Source organism: Lynx rufus, unplaced genomic scaffold (assembly GCF_022079265.1).
Source record: "Lynx rufus isolate CCGP_SWC_20201006 ecotype Redwood Valley unplaced genomic scaffold, mLynRuf1.p SCAF_2, whole genome shotgun sequence".
Classification (NCBI taxonomy): Eukaryota; Metazoa; Chordata; class Mammalia; order Carnivora; family Felidae; genus Lynx; species Lynx rufus.
In genome coordinates this window covers 157,430,602-157,449,457 of record NW_025814834.1, presented here as the reverse complement: position 1 = coordinate 157,449,457, position 18,856 = coordinate 157,430,602, and the positions used below count along the sequence as shown (strand labels likewise).

Below are 18,856 nucleotides of genomic sequence, written 5' to 3'. Positions count from 1 at the left end.
TAGACTCTGTGCTGACAGCTGGGAGCCTGGAGTCTGCTTCAGATTCTGTCTCCCTCTCTCTCTGCCCCTCCCCCGCTCATGCTCTGTCTCTTAAAAAATACATAAAATAAAATTCAAAAAAAATAAAATAAAATAAAATTATGTCCTCAAAGGGACAACATTATCTCAGGTTGAAAACAACATCTTCACAAAATCCTTTCAGCAACCCTGATGTAGAGTACCATTATTATCTTAATTGCATATAAGACTAAGAGAGGTAAATCTGACTTCACATTGTTAGCATTTGGCAGAACAAGGATTTGAATCCACCTATGCATCTCACAGGTAAGAGCAAGACTCTGAGGTCAAACAGAACTGAGGATACCTCTAAGAGTAGACTGGCATAATGAACTCAAGGGGCTACTTTAAGGATGAAATGAGGGAGCACATGTCAAGTGTGTACATACACACACATAGTACTACACATATCCATATAATTTTATTAGGCACTCTGCAGCATCCCTTTATGTACTTCTTTTTAGATGACCAGTAAGGTCTCATACCTCTCTCCCATGAGACCACCAGTTTAAGACTGAGGTAGTTTCCCACATCAATTACAACTTTCCTAATTATCTTCAGGAGTTTCCTCAAATTCCATTAAAATAAACAGAAGGCAAAATGTTTTGTAACCCCAATATACTTAACTTCTTCCAAGACATCACAATATTATAAATGTAATTTATGAGAATGATAGGAATACTATAATGTCACTAAATTTTATCTATCTCCCCTGCAGATCTTATGAATCATAGAGCTAACTGATTTACAGCATTCAACGCATAGAAATTTCACAACTGGTTCAAGTAAAGTGAGTGATTTCCAAGTAAAATCTCAAGTTTAAGTCAGTACTTCCAGATATTTCTTGGATGTACATTTTTTTTTGTGTGTACATTCTTAACCGTAAGGTTTTTCATGCCTCTAGTTCATCTTTGGGGTTTGAGAACACTATTTTGGAAAAAATTAAGAAACTTACTAGGAAAGAATAAACACTTATAAATGTGCTAAAATACTAGCCCATTAGTAAACACATTAAACAAAAAGTTTCAATCAAATGAGTCAAATAGTATCTTGCAACCTACAAAATACAACAGAAATCACTCCGGGGGTTAATACTGAATAAATCATTATCTCTAAACATTATTTTTTTTTAATGTTTACTCATTTTTGAGAAAGAGAGAGCATGAGTGGGGAAGGGGCAGAGATAGAGAAAGAGAGAAAGAGAGAAAGAGAGAGAGAGAGAGAGAGAGAGAGGATCTGAAGCGGGCTCTGCACTGACAGCCGCAAGCTCAATGTGGGGTTTGAACTCATGAACCATGATATCATGACCTGAGCCCAAGTTGGATGCTCAACCAACTGAGCCACCCAGGCACCCCTCTAAACATGAAATTATTACATAAGATTAAACAAGCCATGCACCAGACTTTCAGATGCATGAAATTTAACTTAAAATAACTGTTAACGTTTTCCATTTCTTATTTATGTTTGTGAAAGGTCTGGCAATCTTTCCCACCCACCTCTCACTTCCTTCTGTGCTTAGATATTTCTTCCTTCTTATCCAATTACCTCCACTGCCAGCCATGATGGAGTGACCGGAACCAGATTTAGCCTCTTTAAATAACTAAAAAGCTAGACAAAATATATAAAATAATGGTTATCAGGCACTGGAAAGTAGGCAACAATTACCCCAGCTTATGCCTAGAAAGAACTTCTAGGCCACAGTGCACGTAGGAGAAAACCCAAACAGTGTCCAGCAGTCTCCTTGAGTTGAAGGGGCAGTGTTGAAAATGCAGAGGCACCAAGGTGGCTAGAATTCACAAGGCAGAGTAACAGAGAGGAAAGAACTAAACACAGAGCAAATAAACTCGTGAGGTTTGTAGAGGGCTACCATTAGGTCTTCGGCTGAGTACTTATGAGCATGTGCATGTGATTAAACTACCCTAAGCAGGGGAAAGAATTACTGGAAAAGAATAGGTAGAACAACTCTGGCAGCCAACACAAGTTTGTTTGTGTCCCCACCAGCCAGAATTTAAAGAGTTCATAATACACAGGGAATAAAGTACTCAGAGGGTATTGCCTCAATAATAGGAAAAATGTATCCCTAAAGACTACTTTCGTTCTGCCTTTAAAAAGTTCAAAATAAGTATTACAGAGTCAAATTATTCTCAAGGAACATAACTGTGTCCCAGAACAAAGGAATGAAAAAAACCCCAGCACCTGACAAGATTAAAAAAATTACAATGTCTGGTATCCACTCAAAAATTACAAAACAAAAACAAGGAAAAAAAAGAGATCCAGAGATAACACAGAAGACAGGATAAAGCATAGACGTTTTTAAATTTTTTTTTAATGTTTTTAAGTTTATTGTTTTTTAGAGACAGAGAGCAAGTGGGGGAGGGGCAGAGAAAGGGGGGAAGAGAGGGGGAGGGGAGAGAGGCGGGGGGAGGGGGGAGAGAGAGGCGGGGGGAGGGAGGGAGGGAGGGAGAGGGAGAATCCCAAGCAGGCTCCACACTGTCAGAGCAAAGCCTGATGCAGGGCTCAAACTCACAAACCGTGAGATCAGATCTGAGCCAAAACCAAGAGTTAAATGCATAACTGACTGAGACACTCAGGCGCCCCAAGGATACACATTTGTTTAAAGTAATCTGGGGGCGCCTGGGTGGCGCAGTCGGTTAAGCGTCCGACTTCAGCCAGGTCACGATCTCGCGGTCCGGGAGTTCGAGCCCCGCGTCAGGCTCTGGGCTGATGGCTCAGAGCCTGGAGCCTGTTTCCGATTCTGTGTCTCCCTCTCTCTCTGCCCCTCCCCCGTTCATGCTCTGTCTCTCTCTGTCCCAAAAATAAATAAAACGTTGAAAAGAAAAAAAAAATTAAAAAAAAAAAAAATAAAAAAAATAAAGTAATCTGTACACCCAACATGGGACTCAAACTTGCAGCCCTGAGATAAAAAGTCACGTGCTCTACTCACTGAGCCAAACAGGCACCCCAAGATACATATTTTAAAGAGAAACATGAAGGATAGAAGAAAAAAAGACCTAAAGCAAATTTCTAAATGTTAAAAAAAAAAGTCTTAGGTGAAAAATACAGTGTATGAGATCAACAGCAGATTAGACAATGCAAAAGAATAATGAACTTAAAGACACAGTGAAAGAAACTATTCAAATTGAAATGCAAAAAAAAAAAAAATTGAGAAATTAGAGTATCACTCAGATGGGTAGAAAAGTCCAAATTTGATGAAAACAAAGAAACACAACAAACTTGAAGCACAAGACATATAAACAAATTACATCATGGCACACTAAAAACAAGTTGCTTAAAACCAATAATTGGGGCGCCTGGGTGGCTTGGTCGGTTAAGCGTCCAACTTCGGCTCAGGTCATGATCTCACGGCCCGTGAGTTCGAGCCCCGCGTCGGGCTCTGTGCTGACCGCTCAGAGCCTGCAGCCTGTTTCAGATTCTGTGTCTCCCTCTGTCTCTGCCCCTCCCCTGTTCATGCTCTGTCTCTCTCTGTCTCAAAAATAAATAAACGTTGAAAAAAAAAAATTAAAAAAAAAAAATAATAAAAAGAACATCTTCAAAGTAGCCAAAAAAGGCCAATAACATATTCTGGAAACAATACAAGCCAGAAGACCATGGAGCAACATCTGTACAGTACTGAAGGAACACTGTCAACCTAGAATTCCATACCTAGGAAAACACCTTGCAAAGTAAGGGCAAAATAAAGCCTTCTTATACAAACGCTGAAAGAATTTATTACCAGCATACCTGCACTATAAAATGTATGTATGTGTTTCAATATTTTTTCTTGTTCATATAATCAAATATAGAAAGAGACATATATGGCCTTTTTTGGGCAATAATAATAATCCCTCTATCTCAACTTTTTCTTGAATACACATGTCATGATGCATACACTGCATAAATCATGCAATTAATTCTTCTACTGATGAATATTCACTTTGTTTCCATATTGTTATTAAAAATAATCATGGGGGCACCTGGGTGGCTGAGTCAATTAAGCATCCAACTTCAGCCCAGGTCATCATCTCACAGTTTGTGGGTTCAAGCCCTGCATCAGGCTTTGTGCTGACAGCTCAGAGACTTCTTCAGATTCTCTGTCTCCCTCTCTCTCTCTACCTCTCCCCAACACACACACTCTCTCTTAAAAATAAACTTAAAAGACTTTTTTGTAAGTTTATTTATTTTGAAAGAGAAAGAGTGGGGGAGGGGCAGAGAGAGAGGGATAGAGAGAGAATCCCAAGCAGGCTCCACACTGTCAGAGCAGAGCCTAATGTAGGGCTTGATCCCACAAACCATGAGATCATGACCTGAGCTGAAGTCGGACGCTTAACCAACTAAACCACCCAGGAGCCCCTAAAAAAATTTTTATAATAAAAAAAATGTTTTAATATATTTAATCATATATGTGAAGATTATTTATGAACTCTATTCTATTCTACTGGTCTATGTCTGTCTTAGTACCAATACTATAACTTTCTTATGGTATCCTTTATCATTAAAGCCTTTAATTTTTATAAAATCAAACATGTCTCTTATAACAGCTCTGAGTTTCTGATCTTAAAATTTCATTTGGGCACCTGGGTAGCTCAGTTGGTTAAGCATTTGACTTTGGCTCAGGTCACGATCTCATGGTTCATGAGTTCAAGCCCTGCACTGGTCTCTGCACTGACAGTGTGAAGCCTGCTTGGGACACTCTCTCTCTCTCTCTCTCTCTACCCCTACCCCACTTGTGTGTCGTCTCTTTTTCAAAAATAAATAAATAAACTTAAAAAAATTTTTCCTTCATCCTTGTTTATATACCTAACGCTATAGAATAACCTTAAATACTTTTTTTAAACAAGGCTTTAATCCATCTGGGGGTTACCTTAAGACAGGAACCCAATGTTATTTTCTTCCAGATGGGCTGACAGTTGTACCAGCACCACTTACTACACAATCTACCCATTACCCACTGAATTGTAATACTATCTTTATTACACTTGCACATATTTCTGGATCCCCTATTTTGTTCCACTAATCTACGTATGCCAATACCATAGTTACTTATTTTTTAATGTATCTCTGAATACTTTTAAGTTTATTTATTTTGAGAGCACAAGCGCACACCCACACACAGGCAAGTGGCAGGGGGCAGAGAAAAAGAGGGAGAGAGAGAGAATCCTAAGCAGTCTCTACACCACCAATGCTGAGCTCAATGTGGGGCTCAAACTCACGAGCTGCAAGATCATGACCTGAACCAAAGTCGGATTCGTAATCAACTGAGCCACCCAGGTGCCCCGCCAATACCATATTTAATCTGAATACAAAAAATGTAGAATATTTTGATAACTGTAAGACATTCCTCCTTCACTATTCCTTTTCAGTTTCCTTGGTTATTCTCTGAATATACTGGAAACATGATAGTTTTACCTAGTTTTCCAATATCAATACTAATTACTTAATTTTACTGTTGTAATGCATTTACTAGAATCTCTAAGACCATCTTGAATATAAAGTGGGGGCATCTGGGTGGCTCAGTCAGGTAAGCATCTGACTTTGGCTCATGTCATGATCTCACAGTCCATGGGTTTGAGCCTCACATCTGGCTCTCTGCTGTCAGCACAAAGCCTGCTTCAGATTCTCCGTCTCTCCCCCCCCCTTCCCCCACTCATGCTTTCTCAAAAATAAACATTAAATATATATATATATACACACACACACACATATACACACACACACACATATACATACACACACACATATACATACACACACACATACACACACACACACACACACATGACTGTGAGGGGCCCTAGGTGGCTCAGCCGGTTAAGGATCTGACTTCGGCTCAGGTCATGATCTCCCATTTCTTGGGTTTGAGCCCCACATCGGGCTCTGTGCTGATAGCTCAGAGCCTGGAGCCTGTTTCAGATCCTGTGTCTCCCTCTCTCTCTGCCCCTCCCCACTCATTCATTCTTTCTCTCTCTCTCAAAAATAAACAAACATTTGGGGTGCCTGGGTGGCTCAGTGGATTAAGCATCCGACTTCGGCTCAGGTCATGATCTCAAGACTCATGAGTTCGAGCCCTGCAATGGGCTCTGTGCTAACAGCTGGAAGCCTGGAGCTTGTTTCAGATTCTGTCTCCCTCTCTCTCTGCCCCTCCCCCACTCACACTCTGTCTCTCTCTCTCTCCTTCAAAAATAAACATTAAAAAAATTTTTTTAAGAAAAGAAATAAACATTAAAAAATTTAAAAAATAGGGGCACCTGGGGGGCTCAGTCAATTAAGGGTCCGACTTCAGCTCAGGTCATGATCTCACGGTTAGTGGGGTTTAAGCCCCACATCAGGCTCTGTGCTGACAGCTTAGAGCTGGGAGCCTGGAGCCTGTTTCAGATTCTGTGTCTCTCTCTCTGGCCCTCCCCTGCTCGTGTTCTGTCTCTCTCAAAAATAAATAAATGTTAAAAAAGGTAAAATAAAATAAAATAAAAATAAAGAAATAAAAGTGATTGTGAGCATCCATGTCTGGGTCCTTATTGTGATGGTTTTGCTATTCAGGACATTTGCTATAATTTCCTCCTATTCTTAATTTACTTCTGATTTTTTTAAGTAAACTATAGGTCCAACATGGGGCTTGAACTCACAACCCTGAGATCGAGTGACATGCTCTACTAAGCCAGCAAGGCACCCCTAATTAGAAACGGTTTTAATGAACTTTATTAAATGTCTTCTCAGCAGCTACTGGTGGTTTAATATATTCCTTACTTCATCCGATTATATAATCTATTAACAGATTTGATATGGATAACCCTTGCATTGGTGTAATATACCCTATGGGTCAAAATGTACTATTAGCCTGTTGCTTCATATCTAGATTCTACTGTGTATTTCTATTTAGAGATTTTCCAAGTGAAATTGACCTTTTTGGGTAACATTTTTATCAGGGATAAAAGTTATGCGTGCTTCACAGAATGCATTTAGTAGCTCTGCATCTTCTAGACCACAGAAAATGTTCCATTATTATCATTATTATATATTATTTATAAATTAAATGAAACTCAGTTGTGAAACTATCTGCTATGCTGCCTCTTTGAAGGACATATCTTTTTTTTTTAATTCCTTTTTAATGTTTCTTGAGAGAGAGAGAGAGAGAGAGAGAGAGAGAGAGAGAGAGAACATGAGTGGGGAGGTGCAGAGAGAGAGACACACACAGAATCTGAAGCAGGCTCTAGGCTCTGAGCTGTCAGCACTGAGCCTGATGTGGGGCCCGAACTCATAAACCTCGATACCATGACCGGAGCTAAAGTCAGGCACTTAACCTACTGAGCCCCCCAGGGACTCAGGACGTATCTTCAATCATCTTTCAATTCCTTAGTGAGAATGGGTCAATTCAAGTTTTTCACTTCTTGGGTCAATTTTACTAATTTATATTTTGCTATTAAATTATGCATGCCCTCTCAATTTTCAACTTTGGCATTATAGCATGGATGTGATATTCTCAAGAAAATTTGCATAACGTTTCATTAATCTCTCCTATATCCAGATATCTATGATGTTTCCTTTCTCATTCCTAATCTTGAGTGTTTTTACTTGAATTCTTTTTTTCCTTCTATAGCAGGTTTATCTAGTTCATTGGTCTTGGCAAAAAGACAGCTTTGCAATTTATCCTTTACACTATTTTTTGTTCTGCTGCTTCCAATTCCATTAAAGTTTTATCTTTAATTTCCACGTCCTACTTGGTTTTGGTTTTATTTTCTTAATCCTTAAATATAAGTACTAAATTCTCTTATTTTTTTACTTAATAAAAGTATTTAATTTGATTACATTTTCCTCTAATGTTTACCAATTAAATGGAAATGTTCTCATGGCTTTCTAGACAGTCTTAATCTCACTTTGATTTTAAAATGTTTTAAGTCCACCATTAGAAGAATGGATATACAAATGGCACATTCACAACTAAATACAACACAATAGTTTAACTGCATGACATGGATGGATAATTTACCAACAGAGAAAGCTCTAAAGGACGTAAGTTGGATTGGGAAAAAAGGAAGCTATAGAATGATACATACTGTATAAAACCACTGAAGTAAAAATTTTAAACCAGCATTACAGCACATTATATCCGGATACAGATACATCCTATAAAAATACAAGAGTTATTACAGGTCGTGCACTCTGAATGTTGCCTCAGAACAAAGAAATGGGGATCGGGGAATAAATTCTCTGCTTTAGTATCTGGTATTAATTTTCTGGTATATAAACAATTTAATGAGAATTAATAAATATAAACAAAAGCTTACAATTTGAACCAAGGCTATTTAGTATTCCTTAACAATTAAACACAACACTATCAAAATAGAAGGCCCTTAATATTCTAGTTACCTAGTTTTACTCAATTAATTCAGTATGGTAAAAAAAAAAATCACTCTTTTATTCCTTCTTTTGATAAAGATTTACTGAGAGTAGGCTATTTAGATATAAGGGAGTAAGACAACAGGGGTTCTAAGCTACTTCAATTTCTTCTCCAGCATATACCAAAAGAAAGAAGGCATGCATGCTTTCATTCTGGCCTGACAGTTTGTCCAGGGAAGACAGGTACTAGGCATTAGAAAAGACAGACAACATAAAGGCAGTAAAAACGAATGTATATGAAAATGCTATTTGTTCAGTATATAGATGTATATCCGACAGAAGTCTGAGACTCCTCTAGAAGCGTGTGGTTCACAAGATGGGAATCACTATGGAGCACAAGAAAATTTAAGCTCTGAATGGAAATTAAGGCTTTCCATAATTTGACCTCAATTTGTCCTTACCCTTACAATCTTTTATCTGGCAGCCCTTTCCTCTGTCTAGCCTAGCTACAGTATTTGAAATTTTCTCAGCCTTATAATGATAGTAATAACCCCAACTAAAAAATGTTTCTGGCTGAATTCACACACTATGACGCACAGCTCAATTGCCTATCTATAGATTCAAAACTGCTTCTGAAGATGATACTTTTAAGTGGGGGGATGGGAGAAGGGAAATACCATGGCAGTAAAATCAAGTTTCATGCCCAAACTTCTGGCCTTGCCATCCAAATAAGACCAGATATTCAAATTTTAGGAAAAGCACAGGGATCTGTGTTATTAATATATGTTACACATCAAGACATAGTTGGTGACCTAATGAGAACCTTTTAATATTGGGAAACTGCCTGCATTCCACTGTCTAGTCTAACCTGAAAGGTAAATATAAAGAGTCATATTCAAGCAACCATGAGAAAAGAATTAGGAAAACTGGTAAATAACAGTAATAGAGAAGATCGATACGAATCCAGAAGGTCTCTACTAGCAGGTGGCAGAACTGTTCGTACTTTTAACAAAAATCTGGATGAAGATACAGAAGGCAGGCTAGTGAAATATAGTTATATAATTATTTTAAAAAAGATTTTTTTTTGGGGGGGGGTGCCCAGCTCAGTCAGTAGACTCTTGATCTCAGGGTAAGTTCAAACCCCATGCTGGGCACAGAGTTTACTCAAAAAATAAAAATAGGGACACCTAGGTGGCTCAGCTGGTTGAGCATCTGACTCTTGATTTTAGCTCAGGTCATGATCTCAAGGTTCATGAGTTTGAGGCCTGCAAAAGGCTCTGTGCTGACAGCAGGGAGCCTGCTTGGGATTCTTTCTCTCCCCCTCTCTCTGTCCCCCCACCCCACTCTCTCTCCCCACTCTCTCTCAAAAATAAACATAATAAATAAATAAATAAATAAATAAATAAATAAATAAATAGGGCACCTGAGTGGCTCAGTAGGTTGAGTGCCCAACTCTTAGTTTTGGCTCAGGTCATGATCTCAGGGTTGTGGGATCAAGCTCCCCATCAAGCTCCGTATGAACATGGAGCCTGCTTGGGATTCTCTCTCTCCTCCTGCCCCTCTCCCTCACGTGCGCACACACTCTGTCTCTCTCTCTCTCTCTCTCCCTAAAATAAATGAAAAAAATATTTTAAGTTTATTTGAGAGAGAGGGCATGTACATGCCAAAGACAGTGGGGGAGGGGCAGAGGAAGAAACAGAATCCCAAGCAGGCTCCATGCTGTCAGCACAGAGCCCAACATGGGGCTCAATCAAACCCACAAACCACGAGACCATGACCTCAGCTGAAATCAAGAGGTAGACACTGAACTGAGTCACCTAGGTGCCCACAAAAAGATTTTTTAAAGACATAAATAAAATTAAAACATAAAACCTAAAAACTGAATAAAATCGTTATCTTTCTTACATGTTTTTTTATAGATGATGGAGATTAAAAAGTACACTTATGATGAGCACTGAGTAATGTACAGAATTGTTGAATCACTATATTGAACACCTGAAACTAATTACCATTTTATGTTAACTATACTGGAAATAAAATTTATTACGATGAGGGGAACCTGGGTGGCTCAGTTGGTTGAGCATCCAACTCCTGATATTGGCTCAGGCTGTCATCTCGTGATTGTGAGGTCAAGCCCCACATAGGGCTCTGCACTGAGCATGGAGCCTGCTTGGGATATTCTCAATCTCTCTCTCTCTGCCTCTCCCCTGTTCACACTGTCTGTCTCACAGTAAACATTTAAAAAGATAAAGCATGTTATGACGAGCACTGGATGTTATACATAAGTTATGAATCACTGAATTCTACTCCTGAAACCAATATTACACTATACGTTAACTAGAATTTAAATCAAAATCTGAAACAAAAACAATTTTTAACTTAAAAATAAACTGAAAAAAATAGTTTTTAAATAAAAAATAAACTTCAGAAAAATGAGCTAAAATTAAAGATGTTGATACAATATTCTAAAGGAGGGTTCAAAGAATCTACTATCTAAAGTGATGGTAAATGTGTGTATATATATATATATGTATACATACACACATATATGCTAATATATATTATATATACATATATATACTTAACATAGGGTGAGATAATAAGCATTCAATAAGTAAATATTAACCACTATGCAAGCAATTCAAAGCATGGACATTTATTTTTTTTTTTTTTTTTTTTTTTCAACGTTTATTTATTTTTGGGACAGAGAGAGACAGAGCATGAACGGGGGAGGGGCAGAGAGAGAGGGAGACACAGAATGGGAAACAGGCTCCAGGCTCTGAGCCATCAGCCCAGAGCCCGACGCGGGGCTCGAACTCACGGACCGCGAGATCGTGACCTGGCTGAAGTCGGACGCTTAACCGACTGCGCCACCCAGGCGCCCCTCAAAGCATGGACATTTAGAGAGAAAGCAAAGGTTGGAGGACTTTATATATGTGTTCCAATTATTTGGACATAATGATCAAAGTATGAGGGATCCTTTCTTTTTTATATAACCAGAGAAAAGTGAGAAACAGCAAACCCAATCAATGGTGAAGATTTTCAGTGATTAGAGCTACGCAAAAATGGAGGGTCCAATCTTGGGAAATAGGACGTTGCCCATCATTGTTACACACAGGCTGGATGACCACCTGTCAGAGGTATTCCAAAGGACAGTATTTTGCACTAAAAAGTCAATTATAAGATACTCTAATTTAGAAAAATTAATTTGCCTGTCAGAAGTTTCAATTTAGACTACTGTTTCACCACAACTAATCTGACTAGTCCAAGTGGCACTATTTTAAATATTAGGCTTTAGAATTATTTAATAGCAAAAATGCAATATTGTAATAAGCTTATGGCTAATTTTTCCATATAGAAGAAAACAGCTATACAATAAAAGCAAGCAGAAAAAAAACTGTTTTGATAAGTGGAAGTATTAATGAAAAGAGTGCAAAAACAAAAAGAAAAGTTTACTTCATTCTAAATCAATCTACAGCTAAGTGTTCATGGAGAATTTTTAACTTATGAAATCTGCTGATGACCACTTTAAAGAAATTTCTTGTTTCTTGTCCTTTAAAACAATATTCTAGCTGGGGCGCCTGGGTGGCTTGGTCGGTTAAGCGTCTGACTTCGGCTCAAGTCATGATCTCACGGTCCGTGAGTTCGAGCCCCGCATAGGGCTCTGTGCTGACAGCTCAGAGCCTGGAGCCTGTTTCCGATTCTGTGTCTCCCTCTCTCTCTGCCCCTCCCCTGTTCATGCTCTGTCTCTCTCTGTCTCAAAAATAAATAAACGTTAAAAAAAAATTAAAAAAAAAAACAATATTCTAGCAAACACAAACTCCTTCAAATCTTCACACAGGTCTCACAGTTCTATAACTCCTTCCCTATTCATTAAGATTCAAACCATAACACAGAAAAAGGAATGTAATGCTAATTTTCTAGTTTCCATCTTTCTAAAAACATGTGCCTTTGACCCTTAACAGTCTAATCAATGGCAGAGCCTTATTAAATCTATTGAGAGAACTGTATAAGCTCCTGATTTCTCTACCTGCAATGTATCTGTTCTAGAATCTATTCTTAACATTGACACAATAAATCATCCAAAAGCATCACTCTGATCTGATAACTCTCACTCTAAAGTAAAATTTGTAATTAATTAGCATTTCCTACAAAGAAAAAAAAATCTGTCCAATAATGGCAAAGTAGAGTCAACTGTCACTTTATCTAGTTGAAATACCTGCAACAAACACTAGGGAAAGAAGGGAAAGGAGGGGGAGAGAAAAGAGAGAGAGGAAGGAAGAGAGAGGGAAAACAAGAAAGAATGAATATGACAGAGTTCTGAGAGAGGTTCAAACCAGCTGAGGTAATTTTCACCCTAAGTCACTTCTGAGCAAGATGGAGAGGTGATTAAGTAACAGTATGTTGGCATTATGGGATAATCATTAAAATCACTTATGAAGACACCTTAGAAACATGAAAAAACAAATGCAACCACCATATTCAAATGAAAACCACTCTAAGAATTAATTTTGTCTTTTTTGTTTGTTTACCAGAATATTGGTAATTATAAAAAAGAATCAAGGGGCGCCTGGCTGGCTTAGTTGCTAAAGCATGAAGCTCTTGATCTCAGGGTTGTAAGTTCGAGTCCCACATTGGGTGTATAGATTATTTTAAAAAATAATAAAATGTTTAAAAGTAAATAAATTTTTTTTTAATTTTTTTTTCAACGTTTATTTATTTTTGGGACAGAAAGAGACAGAGCATGAACGGGGGAGGGGCAGAGAGAGAGGGAGACACAGAATCGGAAACAGGCTCCAGGCTCTGAGCCATCAGCCCAGAGCCCGACGCGGGCTCGAACTCCCGGACCGCAAGATCGTGACCTGGCTGAAGTCGGACGCTTAACCGACTGCGCCACCCAGGCGCCCCCAAAAGTAAATAAATTTTAAAAGAATCACAACTTATTCATCAAAATTTATTCCTCTACTAAAAATATCAGAAATTCTTCAAGATTTTATAGTTAAAACTGTAGTGAATGGTCTTATTTTATATCACACTCAGTCCCATATTTTCATATTACCATATTTCAGGAATATGGTAGGCCCTGGTAATACAGAGATCTAAGTAACAAAGACTTATGATCAAGATGGGCCAAACAATGTAAGTGTAGTCAGGGTGGCCGCACTGCTCAAATCCCCAAAGTACTTTCCCTTTTGAATGGTCATACACGCTCTATTAATGCTCTTCAACACCCTGAAATTTTTATTCTCCTAAAGTAACTAAATGTGAGTATCAGTGACCTTCCAGCAACCCTCCTCAATCACAAGTTAACTTTCAAATGTCAGAGCCATCTTGGATTCCCTCCTGTACACATCCTGTATTCTATCAATTACTAGATTCTCTGTGCTTTTTCACCAATTTTCCTCAATTCACATTTCTTCTTCTAGGTTTCCACAAAAATTGAGGCCTTTATTGCACAACTGAATTATTTAATGAGAACACATATTAACAGAGTTAAGATCTCGTCCCCTATATCCCTTCAGCTCATCTCAATATTCACTTGCAGTCTGGTAAGGACATTATCCGAGCACACACTCACAACTTCCCACCTCCACCACTCCTCTGCTTCTAAATTCTCCAGCACCTCAGGAGCTTGCCTAACCTTAGCCAAGGCAACTAACTGTGTGCAAGGCATTTCAAAGACAATCTCAATCAGTGAGGTCCAGTAGGAGAAAAACTCTTCAACTCCCCTTCATTTGGCAGGACAATTCTGAGGCAGTTCTACAAAAATCTCCATAGGATTAACCTCCCCAGTTGCCCATTAGTTGGCTTTTTTTTCCCTTCCCTCTTTTTTTTTTTTTTTTTTTTTTGGTGCAAAAAGGTGATTTTATTAAAACATGGGGGCAGGACCCATGGGCAGGAAGAGCTGCCCCCTTCCTTGACTCTTTGCCCACTCTCTCACTGCAACTTCTGGCGTCTCACCTGCATACAGGTCTTTTGTTTTTTTCATTTAAGTAAGCTATACTGCCCAACATGGGGCTTGAACTCATGACCCCAAGATCAAGAGTCACATGCTCTACTGACTAAACCAGCCAAGCACCCCTGAACCCATGTTCTTATCTCAAGGCCTACTTTCAAGATAGCACATCAGAGAAACTTACGAGGGCCACAGAAATAATGCTCTGGACATCATAACCTAAAGCTGCCCAAGCAGTCTCCTGGTCTCAACCTACTCCCAATTACAGCTCATTCTGCATTCATGTGCTAACACATACCTCTTCTGATCAAACACCTTTAATGAAGTCTTTCATAATTTGTCTTTTTCACCTCCTATTACTAACTTATATAAAACATAATAATTTACTATCTGCCAAATTATTCTACTAATCCTTTCTTAAATATAACTTGTACCTTTCCAGGAACCCAATTATCTTTTTTTTTTTTTTTAATTTTTTTTTCAACGTTTTTATTTATTTTTGGGACAGAGAGAGACAGAGCATGAACGGGAGAGGGGCAGAGAGAGAGGGAGACACAGAATCGGAAGCAGGCTCCAGGCTCTGAGCCATCAGCCCAGAGCCTGACGCGGGGCTCGAACTCACGGAGCGCGAGATCGTGACCTGGCTGAAGTCGGACGCCCAACCGACTACGCCACCCAGGCGCCCCTCTTTTTTTTTTTTTTTTTAAATTTTTTTTTTTAATTTTTTTTTTTTCAACGTTTATTTATTTTTGGGACAGAGAGAGACAGAGCATGAACGGGGGAGGGGCAGAGAGAGAGGGAGACACAGAATCGGAAACAGGCTCCAGGCTCTGAGCCATCAGCCCAGAGCCCGACGCGGGGCTCGAACTCACGGACCGCGAGATCGTGACCTGGCTGAAGTCGGACGCTTAACCGACTGCGCCACCCAGGCGCCCCTCTTTTTTTTTTTTTTAATTTTTTAACGTTTACTTATTTTTGAGAGAGAGAAAGAGCACAAGTGGGGGAGAGGCAATGAGAGAGGGAGACACGGAATCGGAAGCTGACTCCAGACACTGAGCTGTCAGCACAGAGCCCGACACATGGTCCAACTTTCAAGGTGTGAGATCATGACCTGAGCCAAAGTCACCCAACTGAGCCACCCAGGCACAACTATCTTTTCATTTTAGAAATGTCCTATGGTATTCCCGTAACGAAAACCTTTCAAAGCTCACCCATCTCAAGTACCATCTCTACCAAGACTCAATCACAAGTAATATCTCCCTCACTAAATTCCTGATTATAATACTCATATGGTACTTACAGCTGGGGGGGGGGGGCACGACTACTTGACAGCAGGCTTGACTGTAATTACGTTCTTTGAAGGCAGAAACCATGTTTCATTCTTTTTCTTTTCCAAAGGGCTTTCCCTTGTAAACTAAACAGATAACTTACTTAGCCTTCTAAGATAAATTTATTTTGATACATGAATAATTTTAAAATATTAGTTCTTGGGGAGCCTGGCTGGCTCAGTGAGTAGAGCAAGCAACTCTTGATCTCAGAGTAATGAGTTCAACTCCCATGTAGGGTGTACAGCTTAAAGAAAGATAATAATAATAAAATATCAGTTTTATTTATATACTATACTGTACAAAATTCATGCTCCTTTTTATAGATGATTAAACTATTCTACTTATCTTGTACTCTTTGGAGCTATCTTACTTATTAAAACGCTCTTGTAATCACATGCAGACTTGAAAAAAAAGGTTTAAAAACTACACTAAATAAGGAAGTGTTACTGGGGCGCCTGGCTGAGGAAGGCTCAGTCGGAGGATTTTGTGGTTCTTTTTTAAATTTTTTTTTTTTAAGTTTATTTATTTTTGACAGAGACAGAGTGCGAGCATGAGCTGGGGAGGTGCAGAGAGAGAGGGAGACACAGAATCCGAAGCAGGCTCCAGGCTCCGAGCTGCCAGCACAGAGCCTGATGCAAGTCCCGAACTCACGAACTGTGAGATCATGACCTGGGCCGAAGTTGGATGCTTAACCAACTGAGCCACCCAGGGGTCCCAAGTGTATGTGACTCTTGATCTCAGGGTTCTGAGTTCAAGCCCCACACTAGATGTAGAGATTACTTAAGTAAATAAAACTTAAAACAAAAAAAAAGAGCTGTTACTTATTCTTTTCTTTTTAAAAAATGTCTACATTTCATGTCTCACCAAAAATCGTTCATTATTTATGTACTTCATTTTCTTGCAAAGAGTCCACAATCTGTCATATATTATAATTCACAGTGCTCTAATATCCAACTGAATTCCAATTTTTATCAGTTATTTCAGCAAGATTTTTTCAGGCTTTAAGGAAATTCTGATCCTTACACAATTTCGAAATGCTTCTGTCATGGGAAAAGACTTTACTTCTTGGCATTCCTAACTTAGAAAACCGGCATGAAGTTCAAATAAGATTGCACATGTGAAAGGTCACTGAAAATTCTAGCAGCAATACATAAAAATTAAGAATTATCTCCTTAACTCAGAATTTCAAATATTTAAAATAAACTATTTACTACAATGTAACTGCCCTGTTATTTGGTTATTGGTAGTTTATAAAAAGCTCATTTAGACAAAAAAGTGAAAGTCGGCAATAAACCAGATCAAAAATAAGATGCAATCTTATGTAGACTACCCCTCTTGCATACAGCAGTTCAAATATTTTATTCTTGTAATATTTTTGTATAGTTTTTTTTTAATCCTACCAAAGTAAGTGAAATAACATAAACCTACCAGCATAACGTAACTATTACTATTTCCTTCTCTTAAAATTAGCTTTGTCTTCAGTAAGATTCCTACTCTTTCTCCTTACTTATATTAATAGCCTGAATTCATTATTTGTATTAGGTTCAAGTAATAGCTTATTATCTGCTTTGGTCAGACCTTCCCAAACGATAAAATCGTCTCATCTAGAAATGGAACGAAGAAGGCCTCATTATTTTTTAAACAGGTTTTTCTTAAAGGAAAAATAATCTAATTAAGCTAACAAATTATATAATTCTATACAACTATTAAGAAGTCTAGAGATCCTTGTAAAATTCATTCTCAGTTTAGAGCCTATGGATGCTCCTGCTAGGATTCTACCCTCTGATCCAATTTTCCAGGCCTAATACTAATTATATGAGAATGTAAATCCTAATAAAAATATTAAGTTGAGGGCAAAACACCTAGGAGATTTTCAAACAACAATTCAACGTGCACCCTGTAAACATTCAAATAAAGAACATTTTGCACTTGGTAAATATGTACGACTAAAAAGATCTGGGAAACCACACACTATGGAAATTCGACACAAACAAAAGCTGTAGATGGACAGACTGTACGGGATAACCTCTGAAACAATATGGATCAAACACTGGTCGAAGAAACATTCCAGGGAGAATGACACCTAAAATTTTCCCGTTAATAACAACGAATAACGGGGCTTTGGGGCTGCACAAACAGGTCCGATCACCTCAACTGCGCTGCAAAACGAAACCGGGACCTAGGAGCCAGCGAGCCGCGGGGCTTTCAGTAGTCTGCACCCACCGGGAGGGCCTGGCAAGCCGGAATGGAGATACCAAGGAAAGGAGCGGGGCCCCTTTCAGGGACTCGCTACACCCCTCTTATCTCCCGCTTCCCAGGGGAGCGCCCCCTGGGGACCCTTCCTCAAATTTACGACTGACTCGCGTCCTCCGCCGACCCCTATCGGGGCGGCCACCAGATCATTCCTGAAACGCAGAGCACTGAGAGAGACTGAGGCCTTCTTCTCGTCCATGCGACCACCACATCCCTAGACCAAGAAAAAGAGGCCACTGCAGCGGCCGCAGCCCCAGCGCGCGGGAGCGAGAACCGAGACCGGCCCCTGGCTGCAGGCGAGGCGCCCTTCGGCCCCGCGCCCCTCCCAGGAGCGCCGCGCTCACCTCCACGGCCTTCCCCGCGGGCCCCGCCAGCACGGCCAATGGTGGCCTGCGGCCGCACCTCCGCAAAATCCTCTCTCACTACCCGGGATTCAGGGAGGTGAGGCGTCGCGTCGGGAAGGTAGCAAAACGGCTCTGCAGCGCTGCCCGCAGGGTCCCCGCCTCCCGCACCGGCCACTTCCCGCAGCAGCCGCAGCTCCTTCCGGTGTCTCCGCGGACGCCGCAGGCGTCTGGGGCGCCGCGGTTGGGCGGGAAGGGGCGGAGCTGCAAAGATACCCCGCCCCGCCCCCAGGGCGTGGCCGCGGCGGTAGGGACCAGGTGCGGAGACCCAGGCCTGCCCTCAGGATCAGGGCTTACTTAGTAGTTTGGGTACTGGAACTGAGTACAAATCAGAGCAGTTTTAGGCTTTGGGCTCTTGTTTTTACACGTGTTCTCCCGCTCTTCTGCATTCACGCTATACGGCCTTTAGCAGGTCTTGTCTCAATGCATTAGAGAATTTGCATTAAGCCTGGCTGCTGAAGGGCCTCAGGTTTCCAACCTTAGGCAGAGAAACATTAGACAACTTTTTTTTTTTTTTTTTTTTTGAGGGC

The 18,856-nt window shown here is 39.9% G+C and overlaps 1 protein-coding gene across 2 annotated transcripts in view; it reads right to left on the bottom strand.

The window, feature by feature from the left end:
• The window catches only part of USP33 (ubiquitin specific peptidase 33), a 65,300-nt gene extending 46,831 nt beyond the window's left edge, over positions 1-18,469 (bottom strand). For both annotated transcript variants that reach the window (XM_047083982.1, XM_047083984.1), the window contains exon 1: positions 18,270-18,469. The gene's annotated coding sequence lies outside the window, so the exon portion shown is untranslated. The remainder of the gene's footprint in view (positions 1-18,269) is intronic.
• Positions 18,470-18,856: the final 387 nt, after the last annotated feature.